This window comes from Panulirus ornatus, chromosome 4, assembly GCF_036320965.1.
Source record: "Panulirus ornatus isolate Po-2019 chromosome 4, ASM3632096v1, whole genome shotgun sequence".
Lineage (NCBI taxonomy): Eukaryota > Metazoa > Arthropoda > Malacostraca > Decapoda > Palinuridae > Panulirus > Panulirus ornatus.
The window spans coordinates 69,492,170-69,505,644 of NC_092227.1; the positions used below are offsets into that span (position 1 = coordinate 69,492,170).

General features: G+C 40.2%; 1 protein-coding gene across 1 annotated transcript in view; it reads left to right on the plus strand.

The window, feature by feature from the left end:
- The window catches only part of LOC139767104 (uncharacterized), a 415,796-nt gene that overhangs the window by 385,253 nt on the left and 17,068 nt on the right, over positions 1-13,475 (plus strand).

Below are 13,475 nucleotides of genomic sequence, written 5' to 3' on the forward strand. Positions count from 1 at the left end.
AGAACATGGTCAGAAGTCAAAAGCCAAGATGCCAAAGGAGGCAAGAGGATGAAATAGCTCCACCAGCATATCAAGAGATATAGTAATGTCAAACTGAAAGTTATATATTCGAATACTGATGGATTAATAGTTAATGGTAGAGAGCTGAAAATTTAAGGGTCTTAGAAGGAAAGTGGAGATAATATTGTTTGTGCTATGAAAACAGAGTTCACTAAAGAGATAAGACCTCACCTGTTTTGCTCAGATAGTAAGAAGGGAGAGAGGCAAATTAGGGAGAGTATTGGCTTTCTAAATAAAAGCTAGCATTAAATTTCAAGAAATAGTGGAGGATGGCCAATTCAGACAAAATGTAATGGGAAGAGTAACTGTATATATGTATATGTAGGGTTGGGCCATTCTTTCGTCTGTTTCCTTGCGCTACCTCGCTAACGCGGGAGACAGCAACAAAGTATAATATATGAAATAAATATATAAAATATATAAAATAAATATAAGTGGATCATAGGGTGGGGGAGGGGGCGAAAATTCTGGGAGCCTTGAAGAATGTGTGGAAGTCGAGAACATTATCTCGGAAAGCAAAAATGGGTATGTTTGAAGGAATAGTGGTTCCAACAATGTTGTATGGTTGCGAGGCGTGGGCTATGGATAGAGTTGTGCGCAGGAGGATGGATGTGCTGGAAATGAGATGTTTGAGGACAATGTGTGGTGTGAGGTGGTTTGATCGAGTAAGTAACGTAAGGGTAAGAGAGATGTGTGGAAATAAAAAGAGCATGGTTGAGAGAGCAGAAGAGGGTGTTTTGAAATGGTTTGGGCACATGGAGAGAATGAGTGAGGAAAGATTGACCAAGAGGATATATGTGTCGGAGGTGGAGGGAACGAGGAGAAGAGGGAGACCAAATTGGAGGTGGAAAGATGGAGTGAAAAAGATTTTGTGTGATCGGGGCCTGAACATGCAGGAGGGTGAAAGGAGGGCAAGGAATAGAGTGAATTGGAGCGATGTGGTATACCGGGGTTGACGTGCTGTCAGTGGATTGAATCAAGGCATGTGAAGCGTCTGGCGGTAAACCATGGAAAGCTGTGTAGGTATGTATATTTGCGTGTGTGGACGTATGTATATACATGTGTATGGGGGTGGGTTGGGCCATTTCTTTCGTCTGTTTCCTTGCACTACCTCGCAAACGCGGGAGACCGACAAAGCAAAAAATATATATATATATATATATATATATATATATATATATATATATATATCTTTTCTTTCATACTATTCGCCATTTCCCGCGTTAGCAAGGTAGCGTTAAGAACAGAGGACTGGGCCTCTGAGGGAATATCCTCACCTAGCCTCATTCTCTGTTCCTTCTTTTTGGAAAATTTTAAAAAAAACGAGAGGGGAGGATTTCCAGCCCCCCGCTCCCTCCCCTTTTAGTCGCCTTCTACGACACGCAGGGAATACGTGGGAAGTATTCTTTCTCCCCTATCCCCAGGGATATATATATATATATATATGTGACACTTTGCTCTTGCTAGACCTGTCCCTCACGTAAGTGTCTCCAACATAACTGTCTGTGACACCTATGTATTCAAAGCACCTGCACTTGACACATCCGTGGTCGACACACCTCCTCTTGCCACACAAACCAGTCTGCACTCGACTTAGTTCTCTTACCACAACTTTTTGATCTAATCTCAAAAAAGAAAGAAAGCGAGAAAAAGGTCTTGTTGTGGTACACATCCACCCACAGATTTACTTCAGTGACATCATGTTTTACTGAGTTGTGGCGCTGAGGCAGAGTAAGACGTGTGCAGGATCAATGGCTCTCTCCTGGCGAGGGCTGCTCAGGTATGATACAGCTGATAACTTACCAAGGTTGTGCATCTGTGACGAATCTACCACATACATCGTACGAGAACGTCTCAAAAAAACAGCTTGAGTCATTGCACAGAAACATATCACAAATGCCTTCAGAAATAGACTGATATATGTCTTTAGTTTTATATGTAGAATGAGCTGCACTTTCGTAATTAGAAAAACAGGTGAAATGAGTTGCACTTTCGTAGTCAAAAAAAGACCTATCTGGTTTCCTATGTACTCCACACTAAACCTCGAAAGACCCAGTGATCTGCTGCTGTTTGCATTGCTCTGCATAATTTTCACATGCAAAGATTCGTAAAGAAGCACAGATAAGAGATGCGGCCAACAAATATACGTAACTAAAGAAAATGTCTTAAACAAATGATTAATGATCACGGAAACTCTATAAATATCAAGGGATTATATCCGAAAATAAATAAAGAATGAGTAATTTGAACGGTTAACCAGAGTAAGTGGATGATGTGGTACGTATATATATATATATATATTTTTTTTTTTTTTTTTTTTTTTTTTTTTTTTTGCCGCTGTCTCCCGCGTTTACGAGGTAGCGCAAGGAAACAGACAAAAGAAATGGCCCAACCCACCCCCATACACATGTATATACATACACATACACACACGCAAATATACATACCTACACAGCTTTCCATGGTTTACCCCAGACGCTTCACATGTCCTGATTCAATCCACTGACAGCACGTCAACCCCGGTATACCACATCGATCCAATTCACTCTATTCCTTGCCCTCCTTTCACCCTCCTGCATGTTCAGGCCTCGATCACACAAAATCTTTTTCACTCCATCTTTCCACCTCCAATTTGGTCTCCCACTTCTCCTCATTCCCTCCACCTCTGACACATATATCCTCTTGGTCAATCTTTCCTTGGGGCCTGAACATGCAGGAGGGTGAAAGGAGGGCAAGGAATAGAGTGAATTGGATCGTGGTTGAGAGAGCAGAAGAGGGTGTTTTGAAATGGTTTGGGCACATGGAGAGAATGAGTGAGGAAAGATTGACCAAGAGGATATATTTGTCAGAGGTGGAGGGAACGAGGAGAAGTGGGAGACCAAATTGGAGGTGGAAAGATGGAGTGAAAAAGATTTCGTGTGATCGGGGCCTGAACATGCAGGAGGGTGAAAGGAGGGCAAGGAATAGAGTGAATTGGATCGATGTGGTTTACCGGAGACAGCGACAAAGTATAATAATAAAAAAAAAAATTATGATAGTGATGATAATGATAATAATCCCTGAGGATAGGGGAGATAGAATACTGCCAATTGAGGATTTTCCCCTCTAACGCTCTTTCACCTGTTCTTGGTGCTATTTCATTCTCGTGGGAATTGGTGACCATGTATAAAAAACAATAATGATAATGATAATAATGTGCACCAAAAGACTTGTCAATCTCAGTCTTACTTAACATTGCTATCAGCAGATCACTTTTATTTTGTAACAAAAGAATACAGATCACAGTTTTGCAGGTCAGTAAAATGAGTAACAGGCCAGGCCAGGTAATGACTTATCTTTAGTAGTCTATATTCACACTGTCTTGCATTCTTTTCTGTTGAATAGTTGTTAAGCTTGCCTTTTTGTAGATTAACAGGAGTAGTAGTTATGATTACAGGGTATTAAGATGATTAAAGAATATTGCTTTATATTTGTTCCTTGCAATAGTTACAGTGTTAATTACCAACAACTTGAAGTAAATGATTGTTCATATATAAACTGAATTGGATATCTTTTTCAGGCCCATTTAGAGTCAGAACTTGCCCTATATAATGGTCATTTAAGCACTGAAGACAGCCATGATAGTATGAAAGTGACATCAGCTGCAGATGAACTTGCAGCACAAGCTTCTACCTCGAGCACAGTGAAGGAGCCAAAAGATAGCAACAAGGAGGACAGGGACGAAAAGATACGTGATGCTTTAGTGGAGACCGAAGATTCAATAGGTTAGTATGTTGTACGTTTGAAAAGTTAGAGTAAGTATCTTCTCTGGCGTTTCCAAGTTACAGAATGGTATTATGGTAACTCCCTTCTTAGAGATGTTCATTAACTCCTGTGGTATATGAACCACTTGCACAGTGTTGCTGTAGCTTTGTTTCCACATGTACATGATGCACAAAGTAAGTTAAATACTCAATAATAGATCAGAACCTACAACATAGAATTTTTTTTCAATGTCCAGTTTCTTTTTCCATTATAATGAGCTATTACTACGAACATATGAAAAAACTCTCGTGTACACACATCCCCTCTCTATTTGTCGTGCATGATAAACAAGAGCCTACTATTCACAGCCTACCCTCATACACTTTTCCATGGTTTATCTTGATCAGAGTTTATACCCCGTTTCAGCCAACTGACAGTACATTATTCCCCTATTTTATTGTGATAAAGAATGAGGATGAGAAAAGCAAAGAACATGGTCAGAAGTCAAAAGCCAAGATGCCAAAGGAGGCAAGAGGATGAAATAGCTCCACCAGCATATCAAGAGATATAGTAATGTCAAACTGAAAGTTATATATTCGAATATTGATGGATTAATAGTTAATGGTAGAGAGCTGAAAATTTAAGGGTCTTAGAAGGAAAGTGGAGATAATATTGTTTGTGCTATGAAAACAAAGAGTTCACTAAAGAGATAAGACCTCACCTGTTTTGCTCAGATAGTAAGAAGGGAGAGAGGCAAATTAGGGAGAGTATTGGCTTTCTAAATAAAAGCTAGCATTAAATTTCAAGAAATAGTGGAGGATGGCCAATTCAGACAAAATGTAATGGGAAGAGTAACTGTATATATGTATATGTAGGGTTGGGCCATTCTTTCGTCTGTTTCCATGCGCTACCTCGCTAACGCGGGAGACAGCAACAAAGTATAATATATGAAATAAATATATAAAATATATAAAATAAATATAAGTGGATCATAGGGTGGGGGAGGGGGCAAAAATTCTGGGAGCCTTGAAGAATGTGTGGAAGTCGAGAACATTATCTCGGAAAGCAAAAATGGGTATGTTTGAAGGAATAGTGGTTCCAACAATGTTGTATGGTTGCGAGGCGTGGGCTATGGATAGAGTTGTGCGCAGGAGGATGGATGTGCTGGAAATGAGATGTTTGAGGACAATGTGTGGTGTGAGGTGGTTTGATCGAGTAAGTAACGTAAGGGTAAGAGAGATGTGTGGAAATAAAAAGAGCGTGGTTGAGAGAGCAGAAGAGGGTGTTTTGAAATGGTTTGGGCACATGGAGAGAATGAGTGAGGAAAGATTGACCAAGAGGATATATGTGTCGGAGGTGGAGGGAACGAGGAGAAGAGGGAGACCAAATTGGAGGTGGAAAGATGGAGTGAAAAAGATTTTGTGTGATCGGGGCCTGAACATGCAGGAGGGTGAAAGGAGGGCAAGGAATAGAGTGAATTGGAGCGATGTGGTATACCGGGGTTGACGTGCTGTCAGTGGATTGAATCAAGGCATGTGAAGCGTCTGGCGTAAACCATGGAAAGCTGTGTAGGTATGTATATTTGCGTGTGTGGACGTATGTATATACATGTGTATGGGGGTGGGTTGGGCCATTTCTTTCGTCTGTTTCCTTGCGCTACCTCGCAAACGCGGGAGACAGCGACAAAGCAAAAAAAAAAAATATATATATATATATATATATAATATACAAAGGCAAAGGGGATAAAGGTGAGTGCTTAAATTACAAAGATATAAGTTTGTTAAGTATTCCTGGGAAATTATATGGGAGGGTATTGATTGAGAGGGTGAAGGCATGTACAGAGAATCAGATTGGGGAAGAGCAGTGTGGTTTCAGAAGTGGTAGAGGATGTGTGGATCAGGTGTTTGCTTTGAAGAATGTATGTGAGAAATACTTAGAAAAGCAAATGGATCTCTATGTAGCATTTATGGATTTGGAGAAGGCATATGATAGAGTTGATAGAGATGCACTGTGGAAGGTATTAAGAATATATATTATGGGAGGCAAGTTGTTAGAAGCAGTGAGAAGTTTTTATCGAGGATGTAAGGCATGTGTGTGAGTAGGAAGAGAGGAAAATGATTGGTTCTCAGTAAATGTCGGTTTGCGGCAGGGGTGCGTGATCTCTTCATGGTTGTTTTATTTGTTTATGGATGGGGTTGTTAGGGAGGTGAATGCAAGAGTTTTGGAGAGAGGGGCAAGTATGCCGTATGTTATGGATGAGAACTTGGGAAGTGAGTCAGTTGTTCACTTATGATACAGCGCTGGTGGCTGATTCGGGTGAGAAACTGCAGAAGCTGGTGACTGAGTTTGGTAAAGTGTGTGAAAGAAGAAAGCTGAGAGTAAATGTGAATAAGAGCAAGGTTATTAGGTACAGTAGGGTTGAGTGACAAATCAATTTGGAGGTAAGTTTGAATGGAGAAAAACTGGAGGAAGTGAAGTGTTTTAGATATCTGGTAGTGGATTTGGCAGCGGATGGAACCACGGAAGCAGAAGTGGGTCATAGGGTAGGGGAGGGGGTAAAGGTTCTGGGAGCATTGAAAAATGTGTGGAAGGCAAGAATGTTATCTCGGAAAGCAAAAATGGGAATGGAGTAAGTTGGAGCGATGTGGTATACTGGGGTCGACATGCTGTCAATGGATTGAACCAGGGCATGTGAAGCGTCTGGGATAAACCATGGAAAGTTCTGTGGGGCCTGGATGTGGAAAGGAAGCTGTGGTTTTGGTGCATTATTACATGACAGCTAGAGACTGAGTGTGAACGAATGGGGCCTTTGTCGTCTTTTCCTAGTGCTACCTCGCACACGTGAGGGGGGGAGGGGGTTGTTATTCCATGTGTGGCGAGGTGGCGATGGGAATAAATAAAGGCAGACAGTATGAATTATGTACATGTGTATATATGTATATGTCTGTGTGTGTATATATATGTGTACATTGAGATGTATAGGTATGTATATTTGCGTGTGTGGACGTTTATGTATATACATGTGTATGTGGGTGGGTTGGGCCATTCTTTCATCTGTTTCCTTGCACTACCTCGCTAGTGCGGGAGACAGCAACAAAGCAAAATAAATAAATGAATAAAATATGTATATGTCTGTGTATGTGTATGTATATGTGTATATGTTGATATGTACGCGAAGGTGAAATAGCACTTCAGTAGTTCATATACTTTTATTTAACGTAATGGAGACTTAATGGATCACCTTGCACATGGTGATAGTGCATTGTCTGTTCGGAACATCTTGGTGTTAGCTAGCCAACATTGTGAACCATACAGAATAATGTGTAACCTTTTGTGCATTATAGCTGGATCCTGCTTTGCAGGAATACAGAGGCCAAGCTGAAAACAACAAGGCTCATTTAATGCCATTGTTCCATATGGTGTGATATCTTTGTTTCTTTTCGATGTCTCACAAGGGTCATCCCCATACCTTCCTATTTCCCATAAGGCTAGTACCTTGCCAACCACAAGGTTTTCCAGGAATATAACCCTGCAGTTGACAAGAGACCTTGGTACAGCCTCATCACAGTTGAGATGGAATAGGGAGGAGATTTTAGAAATCATAGATTTCTAGAGTGCTTAGGCTGGGGTATCTAAATGTTTGCATGTAAGCAAGAAGAAGAGAAAGGAGAGATAGGTAGTATGTTTAAGGAAAGGAACCTGGATGATGCAGCTGTGAGTGAAACAAAGCTCAAGGGTAAAGGTGAAGAATTATTTGGGAATGTCTTAGAGGTAAAAGCAGGAGTTGTGAGAGGGTATAGGGAGGTGAGTTCCTAATCGACGTAGATTAAAATGAAAGTGGGTTGTGAGAGGCAGATGGCTATTGGTGTTTATGCACCCCGTTAATAAGGAGGAGGATAATGATCAGCAAATATTTTGGGAGTGGTTGAGTTAGTGTGTCAGTTGTTTTGATGCTAGAGATTGGATATTAGTGATGGATGATTTAGATATGAGAATGAGTAATGTGGCACTTAGGGATACAATTGGAGGACATGAGGTATTCCATTAGGTGAATAGGAATGGTGAACTGCTTGTGGAGTTTTGTGCAGAAAAAGGACTGGTGATTGGGAAAACCTGTTTAAAAGAGGGACAAATATAAATATGCGTGAGTTTGTATGAAAGATGATAGGCAGATATTACTGGATTACATACTAATTAATAGGCATGTAAAGGACAGACTTTTGGATGTGAATTTACTGAGAGGGGCAGCATGTGGGATATCTGACTATTACCCAGTTGAAGCAAGGGGTAAGATTTGTAGGGGTTCATGCAAAAGAGGAAAGGATATGAGTGAGAAGAGGGTGGTAAAAATAAGTGAGCATTGAACAGAAATGTGTATGAAAAAATACTAGGAGAGATTGGGAGTAGAATTGCAAAAGATGAGATTAAACAAAGTAAGGAGAGTGTTTGAGGAATGGAAGATATTTTGGAAAGCGTTGCTGATGTGCAAGAGATTTGTGAGAAAAGGTAGTGAGTGGTGAATGATGAAGTAACATTGCTAGTGTACGAGAAAAGAGAGGTGTATAAGCAGTACTTACATGGAAGGAGTACAAATGATTGAGAGTTGTACAAGAAAAAGCAACAGGAGGGCAAGAGGAAGGAGATGGAGCTGAAAAAGAGGGCCAATGTGAGTTGAGTGAATGATTATCAGTAAACTTCAATGAGAACAATATTTCTTGGCAGGTGGTAAATAGTGTGAGTAAAATAGAAACATCATTGAAAAGGGCAAATTGGGAAGTTGTAGCAGGTATGGATGAGATGAGGAGATGGAGTGAGTAATTTGAAGGACTGTTGAATGTATTTGATGGTAAGGTGACAGGTGTAGTGTGTTTGGGTCAGGGAGGTACTGAAAGTGAGAGTCATGAAAAGAGAAGAGGTGGCAAAAGCCTTGCGTAAGATGAAATATGGCATTGCGGCTGGATTGGATGGTATTGCAGTAGAATTTCTTAAGAAAGGGTGTGACTGTGTTGTGGATTGGTTATTTAGGATTTTCAGTGTACATATGGTTCATGGTGAGGCACCTGAGGATTGGCAGAATGCATGTATAGTGCCACTGTATAAAGGCAGTGATGACAAAGGTAAAATGTTCAAACTACAGGAGGGCCAATAAGAGTTTGAGTGAGCAGTTATCATTAAACTTTAGGTAGAATAAGATGTTTTAGGAGGAGGTTAATAGTGTGAGAAAAACAAGAGAATGAATGGAAATGTCATTGAAAGGGACAAATAGGGGAGTGGTAACAGGTACGGATAAGGTGGGATGGAGTGAATAATTTGAAGGATTGTTGAATATATGTGATTATATGGTGACAGATGTAGGGTGTTTGAGTTAGGGAGGTATGTGAAGTAAGAGAGTTATGGAAAGGGGTTTGGTGAAAAGAGGTGGCAAAAGCCTTGCATAAAATGAAATGTGGTAAAGTTGCTGGAGTGGATGGTATTGCAGTTGAATTTCTTAAGGAAGGGTGTGACTTCATTGTGCATTGGTTTGTTAGGATTTTCAGTGTATGTTTGGATCATGTTGAGGTGCTTCAGGATTGGCATAATGCTTGTATAGTGCCACTGTATGCAGTGGGGACAAAGGTGAATGTTCAAACTACAGAGGTATAAGTTTGTTGAGAGTCCCTGATTCTGGCAAGTTGTATGGGAGAGTGTAGATTGGAAGGATGAATGCATGTACAAAGCATCAGATTGGGGAGGAACATTGTGTGGTCTTAGAATTGGTTGGGATGGTAAGGGAGGTAGATGCAAGGGTCTTGGATAGAGGGGTGAGTATGCAGTCTGTAGGGAGTAAAGGGGGGGGGGGGTGGAAAATGGGTAAGTTTTTGTTTGCTGATACCAAAGGACTGGAAGCAAATTTTAATAAGAAACTAGGGACCTTGGTGACTGAGTCAGGGAGAGTTTATGAAATGAGGAAGTTGAGAATAATATGAATAGAAACAAGGTTATGGAGTTGGGTAGGGCAGATGAACAGATTGGTTGCGGTGTGAGTTTGAATGGAGAAAATTTTGAAAGAAGTGAAATGTTTTAGATACTTTGGGTGGACATGGAAGCAGAAGTGAGTCATAGGATTAGTGAGGGAAAGAAGGTTCTTTGAGCATTGAGGAATGTGTAGGAAGAGAGGTCATTATGTGGGAGGACAAAAATGAGTATGTTTGAAGGTATAGTAGTCCCAGCTTTGTTGTATGGTTGTTTTGGGTATGAAGTGTTTCAGGACAGTATTTGGTGAGAGATGGTTTGAACAAATGATTAATAAAAGGATAATAGAGAGGTGTGGTAGTAAGAAGAGTGTGGCTGAGAAAGCTAAAGAGGGTGTGCTGAACTTGTTTGGCCATATGGAGAAAATGAGTGTGGAGAGGTTGACATATAGGATGTGTGTCAGAAATGGAGGGGACCAGAAGAAGACAGACCAAATTAGAGATGGAAGGATGAAGTGAAAAGGATTCGGAGAGACCAGGGCCTAAACATGCAGATGATAGAGTGAATTAGAATAATATGGTACACAAGGGTGGATGTGCTATCATTGGACTAAACCAGGGTGTAAGATGCAGCTTGGGGAAACCATGGAAAGGTCTGTGGGACCTGGTTATGGAAAGGAGCTGTGGTTTCAATGCATTGAACATGACAGCTAGAAAATGGATGTGAGCAAAAGTGGCTGTTCTTCATCTGCTCCTGACACTAACTCACAAATGCAGGAAACAGCAGACTAAGTATGAAAAAAAATCTGGGAAAGGAATTAACAGAACATAAAAGGTCTTCACCCAATATAAGGATCATGTTCCTGATGAAATTTCACCATATGAGCTGATGATGTGTGCAGATGCATTAGATAAACCACTATAAATACTGTTCAAGGTGTCACTAGAGAGAGGCAAAATGTCAAGGAAATGGAAAGGGGTAAACCTCATACTTGTCTATAAGAAAGGAGCTTGGAACAGGCACTGCACTACAGACCAGTCTTAAGAAAGAGTGTGGTATTTAAGGTTCTGGAAAAGATGATTGGAGACAAGTGGATGCCTTACAGCATGGTTTCAGGGAAAGGAGGTCATGTGCGACAAACCTCATAGAGCTCTATGAAAGAGTGTGCTGTTTTACACAAAAGGGAAAACTTGGGTTGATTGTTTTTATGTGGACTACCAGAAAGAATTTAACACTGTATCACTGGAGGGGCTGAATGAGAATATGGACCAACGGGTAGTGATAAGAGGGTAAACTTCGATGTATAGAAGATTATTTCAGTGGAAAAGAAAAGAGGGTTTGTGTTAGAGGTGCTTTCTCCAAATGGGTTTAGGTCACCAGCAAAGTGCCACATGGTTCTACTCTGCGACAACACATGGTCCTACTCTGGGATAATTACTCTTTTATTCTATGTAAATGAATTGCCTAAAGATATAGACAATTTCCTGAATATCTCTGCAGATGATGCAAAGTTCATGAGGGAAATACCAAGAGAGGAGGATTGCATCAACTTACAAAGGGACTTAAACAAACTCTAGCATTGGCATTATACACAAATTGTGAAATTCAGCATGAGCAAATGTAAAGAAATGATGATGGATAGAGTGAAATAAGGCCTCAATATGATAAGTATCTATCTGGAAATAAGCTTCAGGATTCTCTGTGGGAGAAGGAATTATGGGTCGACAGTGTCCCTAATTTGTCACCTGAGTACCACATCAAGAGAATAGTTAAGGAGATAGACTGGCAGATACTAGAATAATTTCCAACGTATATGAGAAAATTCCTAGCACATTTTTTTGAATCTTTTGTAAGTTCAAAACTCGAACATAACTTTCAATTATGCTCACCTTGTGCAAAGAAGCACAAAAAGTTAAAGTCCAGAGAAGAGCTGCAAAGATACCAGAATTTGAATCCAGAGGAGGGCAACAAAGATGGTACCAGAATTTAGAGAGCTCATTTACAGGGAAATGCTAGAGGTTTTAAATTGGCCACCTTGGAAGAGATAAGAGTGAGGGGTGACCTGGTTACAACCTTCAAGTTTTTACAACAGATTGATAATGTAGACAGTGAACAGTTCTTTGAGAGGTGTAGGGATAGAGCAACCACAGGACATAATATTGCAAGAAACTTGCTAAAAAAGATATAAAGAAATACTTTTTTAGTGTAAGAGTGGTGGATGAATTGAATTTAATAAGCTGACTAAGGACATGGTTAATGCAGACTGCACACATGAATTTAAGAGATGGCTGAGGATATGGTTAATGCAGACTGCGCATATAAATTTAAGCTGTATAACAGAGAATTTTCAGATGAAGCCCCACAAGTGTAAAACTCCCTTCCTCTACTATAGAAAAAGGTAATTACATTGATCCAGTTTGATCTATTCCTTACATTTCTTTCAACCTCCAGAAAATTCAGGCTATGATACCCTAAAGCCTCCTTTAATCCATCCTTCCATCTTCTTGGTCAACCCCTCACAGTCACTACCACCGGCAACACATGTAGCAAAGTCAAGACAAAAGGAATTTCCTGGAACACATGCAAAGAAATCACATAGCAGCGAGAGCAGCTCCTAATTGGGACAAAAGATGATTGGACAAATCAGCTTATCTGATGAGTTTTTGTGAATTAATTGAATAATGTGAGTGCCCAGAATTACTTATGGAAAACCATGTAATGTATTAATGCATATGGAATATTACTTATATGAAAATAGTTATCAAACCTGTTGAGAGTAAAGGAAAATGCAATTGACTTGGGATATAGCATGAAATAAGTACCAAGAAAGTTTATGCTGTATCAAATTCACTATATCATGACATCCATTTCCATGTAAATTAGGGGTTAGGGACTCTTGGCAAAAAAAAAATCCGATGATGCTTAAAAGGTTATGGAAATTATTCACCAGATATTACTCAAAACATTATTTAAGCAGTGAAAACAATATACAGTTCATGCAGAAAATAGTAATTATCTGCCAATCTGTCACATTCACTTTTCAGTGGAAATTTGGAATAGAGTAGGTTTAGTTCACTTGATCCCATGCACACCTTTCATCTGCATGTTCAGGCCCTGACCACTTAAAAATATTTTTCACTCCATCCCCCATCTTCAGTTTTGTCTCTCCTTCTTTTCCCCTTCACTTTTATCTGTATATATAGCTTCAGGAACTCCCTCGTGAGGGTGGCCACGGCAAGTCTCCATAACCAGTGAACTCCATAGCCACTTTTCACCCTTTAGTGCCGCATCCTTAACAGGCCACTGGCAGAGGGCAACTCTAGCACAGTGTTTTCAGAGGCTTCTACCTAAAGTTCCTACCAGCTACTTCATGAGTCTACCTAATGTTCCAACATAATGCTCATACCTACTACTACCGCCTAATGCTCCAGTCTAATTTTCCTTTGTACTTCTTCTGTTTATTGCTTATATAATTTTGCTAAAAGGCAGGGCTAGCGTATAGCACTCATTGCTGGAAAAACCTAGAGCTACGAAGCATGATTTGGTTGCTGCCTACCAACACCTACATACCTCCAACCCATATGTCCTCTTAGTCAACCTGTGTTTACTCGTTTTCTCCTTATTTCCTAACCATTTTAGCGCACACACTTCAGCTTTCTCAGCCACACACTTCTTATTACCACAACTCTCTCTTTCACCCTCTTAATACTTACTTGATC